Consider the following 12,632-nt stretch of genomic DNA (forward strand, 5'->3'; position numbering starts at 1 on the left):
GATTTATAGCAAAAACCACTTAAATATCGATCTGTTTCTCACCCACACCTATCACATCCCTTCTGAAGATCTTGATTTTACCACTGGAGTCTTATGGATTACTTTTATGCTGTCTTTATATGCTTTTTGGACCTTCAAGTTTCTGGCCACCATTCACTTGCTTGATATTCTTCTAAAAATCTTCTTTTGTGTTCAGCAGAAGAAAGTCTGAGGTTGAGTAAATGATAAGAGAATTTTCATTTTTGGGTGAACTATACCTTTAAAATACTTTCTGCTATATCAGCTTAATGTGGACAGACAACTAAGAGGAAGCCATTTGTAGGAAGGCTTTACCAAAAATTGTAACCAGTGTGACTCTAAATCACTTTCAATACGTTGGTCTGCCTGTTTGAGTATTCTGACCGGCCCAACACATCAACACTGGCTAAATCAATGGCATGAGTTTGGGGCAGACTACCGGTTTGGGAGTGTCATTACACATACAAAAATTACACACAACACCATTAAGGAAAATAAAAATAAAACAACACAGTCTAATGACAACTGTTCAGAATTTGTATGTGATGCCAAAATTGCAAGATATCGTACGACTTTTGGACCAACCAATAAACAAACAGAATTTCAAATCGATACAATACAGGCATTAAATTATAGCTAGCCTCTTATCCAACACTTTATTTTAAGAAAAGAAACGTCTGTGAACAAATTTGGTTACTCATTCCATAGTTATTTATGCAATACAGATAAATGATGTATGTCAGTCACCTGTGATCCACTTCCCTTATCTCGATTCAAACCCCTATGTTTTCTTTCTTACATGGTACACAAAATATATTTTCATATTAAAATCATGGTTAGGTTTGGGGTTTGGGTAAGGAGTTAGACTTAGAAAAAAAAAAAAAGTAAGAACGCATGTTCAAAACCCCAGTGTTTCCCTTCTTTCATGGTACACAACAGTGATTTTCCTATTAAAATCATGGTTAGGTATAGACTTTGGCTAAGGAGTTAGACTTTATGGTTAGGTTTAAGTTTGAGGTTAAACTTAAGGAAAATCCTAATAACAATTCATTGGCTCATTTATTTTTCTCTATATGGAGGTAAAAGTCGTACATTTTTCTATACGCCAACTTGAAATGATTTCGCCATCACTACTGTATTTACGACTTGTCACAAGAGCGGACTGGATGTAAGTAACTTTGAAAATAAAGTGTGGAAGGTTAAAAATAAGAAAGATTGGGTCTTGGGTCTTGCCAGGAGAAGCATATTGTCTGTTACAGAGTACTGACAGCAATGGACTCAATGCACTCCATAACATGCAAAGGAGGGGTAATGACAGTGAGAGTGCATGTGTGTGTGTAAACTAGAGAATTAGAGACAAGACGGAGAGAAGAGAGACTACTGAGCATAAAGCAAGGAGAGAGGTGATGCAGTGGCAGTCAGGATCTGTGCTCAGCAAAGCGTCCTTGTGGGAATAAACCAACAGAGGCCAAAGAAACTGTAACCTTATTCAGCTGATTTATGACTGCTTGACCTGCTGTGCTTGTTTGACCTGCAGCTTTCAGTGGCTAGAGTTTATGGACAGACTGAACAATAGAGAACCACACCTCTAAATTACCCTTCAACGACAGCAAACATGACAGTAAGTCTTTTCAATCTTTTCAAGCAATATGTACATTGCTTGATGTACGCATAATCAGACTATATGTACTACACTCTGTCCTGTAGAATATTATTCTGTTGTTTTATAAGGTTATGACCATGTATGTAATGATTATGTGCATATAACATAAGCACAGATTTTCAAAGAGCATGTGACGTGATTTAAAATAAGAGATCTGTTCATATGTGGAATACCAGATGTGTATTAAAGCAACAATAATTTACATGGGATTATATTTATATTTACAGTTATATTTATTGTAAAGAAAAGCTAAAAAATGTCCCAGTTGTGTAAAACACAATGACGTTTGTCTGCAATTGCAAAGCAATTACTGGTTATACATCATGACATACCTCAGTCCCATTCATATGAAACAAGTACATATTTTGAAAAGATTTTTAAAAAGCATATAAATTTGGAGAGATTTGTTCATAATGTGACAAACAAACCATGCTTTTTAGATATAGAAATGCAAAGAAAATTCCATATCATGTTATAAAATGTAAAATGTCATGTCGCATGAGCTTATGATCATGTATGTGATGATTATAGCCCATGCATATGATATTAGTATGTATTTTTGAAAAGAGTTTCAAAGAGCATAGGAATTTGGAAAGATTTGTTCATAATGTGAAAAACTAACCATGCTTTTTAGGTACAGAAATGCAAAGAAAATCCACTATTGCATGTTATAAAGTGTCAAATGCAATGAGTTTTGTCTGTGATTGTAAAGTGATTACTTGGTTATATATCACAACATAATGTAGAGGGTTAAGTATGTGTTATGTAATTCAACAATGTACAACATTTACATCTAATCCTGTAGCTCTTAGCTGTAAGGCCCATTCTCCTGTTGTTTAAATCACACAGGCCTCTCTGAGAGTTGTCTGTCATCACACATCTGATGCCCAACAGGTGCACTATATGCCTCTTATTCAATACTGTCCCTCTCCTTATCATCCTGAACTTCTGATTCACTAAACAATGTAACCTATCTGCATTTGGGACACCGCCATGCCACCATAGACTACACAAAAACACATTGGAACATTCAGTGCATGTCTTTTATGGTAATTATGCATGACGATTCCATTTGATCAGTTACCATTACCAGTTATTATTACCAATTATTTGAACAGAACACTTAATCCAAATAGGCTTAACTGAGGCTATGGCATAATGTCCATTTCTGGTGCTCTGTCCCACAGCTGTCTGGGGACAGTTAAGATGTGTTGACGGGAGGGACTTGGTCGATTCGTGAGAACTAAGCCACAAAGACTAACGCAACCAAGATGCAAGAGCTCCCTTTCACCCTAACGACCCTAAAATAGAATGCATTGACAGACCTCAACAGTATATCTCTGGACTTCTATTTCCCCAATTCCATGACCACAGAAGTAATAGCTTCCAGCATGGCATTTTATAAGTATTCGGCCCCCTTGTTGACAGCTGAGGAAACCATTTGGTTTGACATGGTCCGAAAGGTAGAGAAACAAAAAATATTTGGGGACAATTCCAAGGGTATTAAACAGGACGTTAAGCGTGATAATGAATACATTTTGATGTTCTAATTCAGTGTCTTTTAAAAAAAAAAGTGTCATGCAAATCCTCTCTCAAATTACATTAGGTGTTAATGTTTGGCACATCCAGTGGCAACATTGACTGCCAGGTTTTGTTTCTTGCAGACTGCCACAAGACTTTTGGATGAGCTGTGTCTTTTAACAGCTTAGTCACTGGAATCACTGGAAACTTCAGATCACTTCCAAGTTGTAAAGCTTCTTGGAGAGGGTTCATATGGTAAGGTTATGTTAGCAGTGCACAAGAAGAGGGGTTAGTGACAACCATTTTATCTATTGCTTTTTCTCATTTCTTCTTTCTGACACTAGATAAAATTTTTAATTTTGGGATTTTTTCAATTTGGAATGCCCAATTCCCAATATGCTTTTAAGTCCTTGTGGTTGTGTAGTGATTTGCCCCAGTCTGGGTGGTGGAGGATGAATCCCAGTTGCCTCTGCGTCTGAGACTGAGACTGTCAACCCGCACATCTTATCATGTGGCTTGTTGAGCGTGTTGACACGGAGACATAGTGTGTGTGGAGACTTCACGCCATCCACTGTGGCAACCATGCTCAACTCACCACGTGCCACGTGCCACGTGCCCCACCAAGAACGAACCACATTATAGTGACCATGAGGAGGTTACCCCATGTGACTCTACCCTCCCTCGCAACCGGGCCAATTTGGTTGCTTAGGCACCTGGCTGGCATCACTCAGCATGCCCTGGGATTTGATCTAGCGAATTAGCGAACTCCAGGGGTGATAGCCAGCATCTTTACCACTGAGCTACCCAGGCCCCCCAGACTTGCTTCTTGAGAATGTGCTTGACAATTTCTTTCTATGCTTCCCTCTTTACTTTTGATATCTCCTTTGTTCTCCTTTGTACTCTAGGAAATCCAATGGCCCTTAAATTCTTTCTTCGAGGTTCCACATCCCTCTTGTCATTTCTGAGGGAATATAATCTTTCTTTAGCATTCTGAACCCACCCCTCTCTCACGTCAGCCCTTGGTATTGCTTTCTCCACTACTACTCACTATGTGTTCGCCCAACAACCTTGCCTCTATGGTGACCTCTACAATGTCATTGTTCCTGAGGTTGGTAAAAGCTTGCATTATGTTCATATTAAATTAAGATTTGGAAAGAAAATGACTATTTGCAATTAGTATACAAGAAGTTATGAACATCCAAACTTCTAAAAAGCTACATCTCTGACTAGTCATGTCACAAGATGGCTGAGATGGAGGACCCAAATGCAGAGATGCAAAAAAAAAAAAAAAGGCTTTATTAAGCAATTTACAAAAATTCAGCATAACTTCCAGAGCCTAAATGAAGATAAAACAAAAATCATTTTGTTTGGGCCTAAGGAAAACTGTGCTGCTGACCTAGACCTAGGTTCTCTTGCCCCATATAAAACACAATACGGCAGAAACCTGGGTGTAAATTTGATAACAATTTAAAATTCGATAAACAAATTAGTACAGTTGTAATGTCATGCTTTTTTCATCTTCGCCTTCCCACCAAAGTAAAAACTTTTTTATCCATGTGCAACTTTCAAACTGTTATTCAATGTCGGAGCTAGGGGGTGGCCAGGGGTGGCCGTGGCCACCATGGACCGAAGCCTGGCCACCCCATTGGCCACCCCACTCGCAACTGCCGCTTTGGTCATTTTTTGTCTTGGGCACAATTTAGTTTTTAGAGGTGGAACTGTCTCTGTACAACCGCAACACACAGGAGTCACCGCACCTCTCTGTCCCGGGTGTCACTGTATCGTGAGCAATGCTCGAGCACTGAATGTGTGCAGCCCGATTTGTGTAACCGTGCGTCTTTGAGCGCACAGAATACGAATGCACCTAGAATTATTTGCACTAATTAGTGTGTCCACAAGGTGGAAACACTCACAGTTGAGCCATTGCTGTCACGAAGAAGAGATAGAAGATGTAATTGCTGCTAAACAACAGGAGACGAATGTGGAAACAACAACAGTAGATGTGCATGTCAAGAGCATGTGTGTGAGGAGGTCAGGAGATACCTGCATTTGTATAATTCGAGTCCGAAGAATATAAAGACATCTTTATGTGTCTAAACTCCTGAGGAGAAATAGTCCAGTACCTCATAGCAATCATAGCACGTGTACGCCAACTGCCTGTGTATGCGTGCATAGTAAAATGAAGTATACTTTGACAGTCGAATGCGAGACTGCAGCAGATGCTAAGAGTTCGCATCGAAACCGAAGTATACTCTGAGCTTAAGGGCTTTGCAGTGACAGGTTTATTAGGTGTCTGGTTTGCATTAACCAATGCATGACCATTCTGCAGTGGTCTCTTACCGGTTGACTTACAAAAAATTGGTAATGTTTACAACTTAAGCCTTAAAAGTATGATTGGAATATAAATGCTACATCCTCAGATAAAAAAAAGTAATAAACAGTACCTTTCAAAGGAACAAGGACTGTCACTGGGGTGGTACCCCTCAAGAGGTCTTTTTTTACCTCTAGTTAGAGTTTTGGGTACATAATTGTTCCTCTTACAGATTAAAAAAAAAAAAAAAACTGTGTGTATTTGTGTTCCCCAGGAGAATAAAACATATAAAAGTACCTTTAAAGGAACACAATAGGTCCTTGTAGTACAACTGTGTATCCAAAACTATATAAAAACTCAACTAGAGGTACAATAAATGTCCCATTCCAATGAGAGCCCTTGCACCTTAAAATGTACCATTGTTTCTGAGAGTATAGACTAAATTCCTCTTTAATGTAGGTTGGTCTGGAGGAAAACCAAGCTCAGGGGGTGGTTTCACAGATCAGTGGTGCCCTTTCTCACCTCCACTCACTTGGCTTCGTCCACCGTGATGTCAAACCTGAGAACATCTTCCTATGTGACCGTGACTGTCGCTGGGTCAAGCTTGGTGATTTTGGCATGGTGAAGGCAGCAGGTACCAGGGTACCATGCATGTGGTACAGCTCCCCCTATTGCACACCGGAGGCTGAGATAGCAAGGGAGATGGAGGAGATCGATTCTGGACACATGTAGATGGACGACAATGGAAACGAGGGACTCCGAAAAGATTCAGAGGGTGTTGGTGACTGTGGATCCCAGTACAGAGAGCTGGGCATTAGGTATTCTAATATATGTCATGCTGATGGGAAGCCTCCCATGGTCTGAGACGGTTTCAGACAATACGGCATATAACAGCTATCTACAGTGGAGTAAGTGCTGAATGTTTGTTGAAACACTGTTTACTAGCTATAGCAAGTCAGTCGATAAGCTGTTATTTTGCTGCTGTTATACAGGCTATTGATATTCTACTGAATGTTTGCTGAAACACTGTTTACTAGCTATAGCAAGCCAGTTGATAAGTCACTTGATAAGTCACTTATAGTTAGTTAAATATCTACTTGGGACCATCAAAATAAAGTGTTACCGATTCTTTTTCTTTCCTGACGGCACAAGCATATTCCAGGATGACAATTCCGAGATACAACAGACTCAAATTGTGAAAGAGTGGTTCAGGGAGCATGAAGAATCATTTTCACACATGAATTGGCCACCACAGAGTCCTGACCTTAACCCCATTGAAAGTCTTTGGGATATGCTGGAGAAGACTTTAAAGAGTGGTTCGACTCTCCCGTCATCAATTCAAGATCTCGGCCAAACATTAATGCATCTCTGGATGGAAATTAATGTTGTGACATTGCATAAGGTTGTCGAAACAAGACATGCAGACGCATACAAACACTCAGATATGGCGTGTCCTAGATTTAAAAATAAATCTCACACCATTAATAAAACACTTTCAGCTATCATCACCTATGTCAGTCACACACACTCTTTCATTTGTATACACATGCGTACACACACAAGCACTTTGTCTTAACTTAAGTCTTCTCATCCTACTGCATTCAAACCTGTCACTTCATTTTACATCACAGTATGCATACAGAAAGTTTAAAGCTGCATGTAACAGGTCTTTGCTTATATCCAAACTCAAATTAGGCCTATCTCCTTCAACTGATCCATGAAAACAAAACATTGTAAATTCAAATTTGACTTTTAAAAATATTTGCATACAATTAAAAAAAGTGACATGTAGAAATGATGGTTGATTTATTTACAACTTGACTAATTAATAAGAAGATATAATATCCAGTTATAAACAGGCACCTGCCAGTCCGCAATGAAAAAAACAAAATAAAAAACAACAACAACTGGAAACATGTGCAACAGAAACTGAATACAATGTGGCTGAATGAAGAAATCAGAAGACACATTACAAGTACCAGATTTTGCCAGTTACATCTGAGATTACTTAGGCACCTTGTTATGTGTTAACAGTCTAAATAGCTCATTACAACATGGAAAGACGACTACAGAGATCATTTAACAGCTCTACAAACTACTCCAGCATGTCATGGGAGGATTCATTCTGTCGGTTTGTTTCTGTGTGTCTCCCTCGTGTTGTTGCAGGTGCGGGGTTAATCACGCGGCAGCGTTGCCCAGCAACGCTCATTACCAGCCGCTGCTTGATTAGCTCAGTACCTGCACATTATCTTCTCTTTCTCTTATAAGCAGCCCTTTTGTGTGAGTTCAGTATCGGATCGTTCTCGTGTTATGTGCCATGTTTACTCGTGTTTCTCACGCCTTTCTCTTGTTTTTTCTAGTTTGGATATTTTCAATATACCTACACGTTTCCTGTGCTCCAGCCATTTCCATCTCCTCCATGTACCAGATCACTCACCTATGTTTCTCTCTGCTCCAGTTGCTGCCATTATACACATCGGAATATTACCTCTACTCTCTCCCTGCTGCAGCTGTCACCGTCCGAGTCTTTCACTATCATCTTCTCCCACCTCATCTCTGGATTGATCCGTTGTTTGTGCTACGTCTCATTTATTAAACATTGTTATATTTTTACTCCTGCATCTGGGTCCTATTTATCATGACACAGCCACTGCCTGTATATGATCTTTAATTTGATATTCTTCATCAATGTATTTATATAAGCAAGTATGCTGGCAGTAAAGTATGCTGTCATCTTGTATGTGTTAATTTGTGTGTAAATGTGTGCCTCGCAGCCTGATCGATCACACTGAGATATGTTGATAGGGTCGTTCTGAATAAACGCACTTGTTCACACGTCACACATACAGTACAGACTTCTGAATGTGGACAGATTTAGACTTGCATCAACAAGTGAACAGCTGATCCCAAAACATGCATCCTGTTTATTACTCTAGAATATTTCCCGTCAATGTTTCAAAACTGATCTTAACATCTCAGAAAATATATATGAAACACATTGGTATGTGTTGTTGATCTCAATTTCAGTACAAATGCTAAATATGTGTATGTAAATACCTGACAAAAGTTAATAGAGGTCAAGTGTAGTCTTTCAGCCTAGGAATGTATAAACCACATCTATTTGGACAAATGAAAGGTGTGGCAATATTTCCTCACTGATTGGTTTACTGAATGAACATGTGTGCACATGGAGATGTTATTTTGCTGCTGTCATGCTCCTGCCTTCTGTTGGTTGTTTCCTAATGCTGACTGCCATTCCATTCACAAGTTTCCGCATTTATACAAACCATTCCTGGTGCAGGTGTTCAGTTTCATCACTAAACTGCCTTTGAGGAAGTCAAGATGTATTATTGCAAAAGCAGCATACTCTGTTAATATAGCTGCTAACTGAACTGAAAGTGCTAATCTATATTTTGAGTATCATGAGCATGAGAATATCAGATTTTGGTAACACTTTATTTTAATGTGTCCTTGTTACACATATTACATGTATTTACTATAGTAATAACAGTCAATTATGTGTAATTACAAGCAACTAACCCTAAACCAAACGCTTGCCCTAAACATCACCTATAGTAAGTCATTGTTGTTAATTAGTAATAATCAGTAATTATTTTTGTAATTACACAGTAACAAGGACACAAAATAAAGTGTAACCCAGGTTTCAAAGGAGCGTAGGTCATATTAATAAATAAATAAATATTAATAATTCTTATTAATAAAACAAAAAGTGTCAGAATGTAAATGATGTAAAGATATATCACAGTGGCAATATCAGAGCCATGGCACAGTGGCTCATGTGCTCGAGCTGTTGGCTCATGGGGACCCAGGTTCGAGTAGAGTAAAAGATAGAGTGGTGATCCAATCTGATATTGTCAGACATGATAATGTTAGACCAGTAAGGCTTGAATAGTGACACCTTAACATTTAACCAGAGAACTCAGACATGGACTCCAGAAATGCCTTTGGCTCATTCAGTGAGAAAGTATTGGAGTCAAGTGGCAGTGAAGAATCACAAGTACAATGTTAAGAATCAGATTGTACATTTCCAACAAATGCCAACCGCTACGAAGGAGGTTAATAAAGAGAGGCAAACCATGAACATCAGTTTAATTTCACAAATGTTAATCTTAATTTTTAACTAAATCAAGTTTCCTCTTATTAAATTCCCATTGTCCTTTACAAACAGATGCTGCAACATTTCTAGCTCAACCTTTGTCCATTTCAAGTGAGTACGAATATGTCTTCTTCTTACATGAACCATAACATTTACCGTAGTAAAATTATACAACAGGTGAGGACAATAAAATACCAACTAAATGTCTCAAGTCTCACTTTAAAATTTTAGATTTAGAATTTTTAAAGGGATAATTCACCCAAAAATGAAAATTGTCTCATCATTTACTCACCCTCACACCATCCCAGATGTACACTATATTGCCAAAAGTATTCGCTCACCCATCCAAATAATTGAATTCAGGTGTTCCAATCACTTCCATGGCCACAGGTGTATAAAATGAAGCACCTAGGCATGCAGACTGCAATGTTGGGGGCATTTCAGGAGCTCAGTGAATTCCAGCGTGGTACTGTGATAGGATGCCACCTGTGCAACAAGTCCAGTCATGAAATTTCCTTGCTACTAAATATTCCACAGTCAACTGTCAGTGGTATTATAACAAAGTGGAAGCGATTGGGAATGACAGCAATGACAGGCCACGTAAAATGACAGAGCGGGGTCAGCGGCTGCTGAGGCGCATAGTGCGCAGAGGTCACCAACTTTCTGCAGAGTCAATCGCTACAGACCTCCAAAGTTCATGTGGCCTTCAGATTAGCTCAAGAACAGTTCGTAGAGAGCTTCATGGAATGGGTTTCCATGGCCGAGCAGCTGCATCCAAGCCATACATCACCAAGTGCAATGCAAAGCGTCGGATGCAGTGGTGTAAAGCACGCCACCACTGGACTCTAGAGCAGTGGAGACGCGTTCTCTGGAGTGACGAATCACACTTCTCCATCTGGCAATCTGATGGACGAGTCTGGGTTTGGCAGTTGCCAGGAGAACGGTACTTGTCTGACTGCATTGTGCCAACTGTGAAGTTTGGTGGAGTGGGGATTATGGTGTGGGGTTGTTTTTCAGGAGCTGGGCTTGGCCCCTTAGTTCCAGTGAAAGGAACTCTGAATGCTTCAGCATACCAAGAGATTTTGGACAATTCCATGCCCCCAACATTGTGGGAACAGTTTGGGGATGGCCCCTTCCTGTTCCAACATGACTGCGCACCAGTGCACAAAGCAAGGTCCATAAAGACATGGATGAGCGAGTTTGGTGTGGAAGAACTTGACTGGCCTGCACAGAGTCCTGACATCAACCCAATAGAGCACCTTCGGGATGAATTAGAGCGAAGACTGTGAGCCAGGCCTTCTCGTCCAACATCAGTGTCTGACCTCACAAATACGTTTCTGGAAGAATGGTCAAAAATTCCCATAAACACACTCCTAACCTTGTGGAAAGCCTTCCCAGAAGAGTTGAAGCTGTTATAGCTGCAAAGGGTGGGCTGACGTCATATTAAACCCTATGGATTAAGAATGGGATGTCACTTAAGTTCATATGCATCTAAAGGCAGATGAGCGAATACTTTTGGCAATATAGTGTATATGACTTTCTTCTGCTAAACACAAATAATGAAGATTTTTTGACCTTATTCACACTAGCACCAGTTTTTAATGGGAATGACAACAAGGCTGTGGGGGATAGCTCCTAGATCACATATGATTTTCTACAACTCATGTTGTCTAGAGTTTTTCTTTTTTTCTTTTTTTTTTTTTTTTTTGTCTACTGAATGTTCTTAGAAAGCTGTTTTTTCAATGTTTTGTCCGCTGAAAGATCCAAAAATACTTTAAACTGTAGTACAACCCATTGAAAAGACTGTTGTCTGTCCCTTACAGCCTCGTTGTCATTCCTGTAAAAAATCAAAGATGGTGCTGCTGTGAATAAGATCAATACTGAGTATCAACCATTGCAGCTCTGCCATAGGAGAGAGTGTAATGGCAGAGACTATTTAGCAGAGACAGGCCACTTCTATGAGACTTATGTTTCTGCAGAACAAAAATGGCCTTTTCTCAATCAGTGGGCGTTTTCAACCACTGAGTTTCCCTACTTTAATTGGATAGTTTAGAAACGCCAATCTTGTCTGGAAACGCCCACTGATTTGAAAACACCCATTACTGTTCCACAGAGACCTATTGACCTGTTTCAGTGATGTCACTTTTTCCACCATATTTGTGACCATCAGCGGGACAAAACAATGGCGGTGAATGGAAAACATCCGTAAAATTATATCAAGAAAAACCTGTAAAAATACTTTTGATCAATGCAAAGTCCCAGGAAAGCTATATACAGTTTTGACTTCAGCACAAATATTGCCAAATTTATTTGATATTGACTTTCACGGACATTTAAATATATTTTATCCACAATTTACCTCCGTACACTGGCGAGTCTGATGTGTGACTGGTGAGTGCACACGCCTAACCATACATTACCATAAACATCTCTCATTCAGAAGTTACACGTGTTTGTGTTGTTTTCTTCTCTGATTTGGTCAGAATATTTCAAAACATCTATGATGATTCTGTCTGTATGAATGTAAGAGCTGCTTTTAACTCATGAAGAATACACAGAAAGCAACTAACGAGTCATATTAGTGTATGAATAATGTCTGTGCTTCATAATCTTATGGTGTGTTGTTTATTGACTGATATAAGTATATACACATTAAATATGTACTATATATATTCACATTATAGTGCTTTTTATTTATTACAACGTGTTACAATTATGACATACCTTTTATACATTTTGGGTGTTATGGATAGCATCGTCCTATGTGCATTTCCAGTTTAACTGTTTCCGACTCGATTATGTTACAAATATAGTAGACATGTCTAGATAACTGACATGTCTGAATAAATGAGCAAAGACCCACAAGTGTTTTTATCCCTGCTCTCCCCCTTCATTGCTGCTTGACTTTGGCGAAATTAAACAAAATTACATTTTGGCTCTGGTAATTAAATAGCAGTATCACCTTTTCAAGATTTACAAATCGAAACAAAATGTTCGGCAAC

General features: G+C 39.2%; 1 pseudogene; it reads left to right on the plus strand.

The window, feature by feature from the left end:
* The first annotated feature begins 3,463 nt into the window (after positions 1 to 3,463).
* Positions 3,464 to 9,595, plus strand: LOC127425488 (serine/threonine-protein kinase SBK1-like; annotated as a pseudogene).
* Positions 9,596 to 12,632: the final 3,037 nt, after the last annotated feature.

The sequence above is a fragment of the Myxocyprinus asiaticus genome, chromosome 34, assembly GCF_019703515.2.
Source record: "Myxocyprinus asiaticus isolate MX2 ecotype Aquarium Trade chromosome 34, UBuf_Myxa_2, whole genome shotgun sequence".
NCBI classification, from domain to species: Eukaryota; Metazoa; Chordata; class Actinopteri; order Cypriniformes; family Catostomidae; genus Myxocyprinus; species Myxocyprinus asiaticus.